Genomic DNA, 411 nt, shown 5'->3' with positions numbered 1-411 from the left:
AAATCAGTAATATATGAAGTAATACTGTGACGATAAATCAGTAATATATGAAGTAATACTGTGACGATAAATCAGTAATACATGAAGTAATAATATGACGATAAATCAGTAATATATGAAGTAATACTGTGATGATAAATCAGTAATATATGAAGTAATACTGTGACGATAAATCAGTAATATATGAAGTAATACTGTGACGATAAATCAGTAATATATGAAGTAATACTGTGACGATAAATCAGTAATATATGAAGTAATACTGTGACGATAAATCAGTAATATATGAAGTAATACTTGTGATGATAAATCAGTAATATATGAAGTAATAATATGCCGATAAATCAGTAATATATGAAGTAATAATATGCCGATAAATCAGTAATATATGAAGTAATACTGTGACGATAA

This window comes from Limulus polyphemus, unplaced genomic scaffold (genome assembly GCF_000517525.1).
Source record: "Limulus polyphemus unplaced genomic scaffold, Limulus_polyphemus-2.1.2 Scaffold8678, whole genome shotgun sequence".
NCBI lineage: Eukaryota > Metazoa > Arthropoda > Merostomata > Xiphosura > Limulidae > Limulus > Limulus polyphemus.
The sequence above is the reverse complement of the archived record's forward strand: the minus strand, read 5'-3'. Positions refer to the sequence as shown.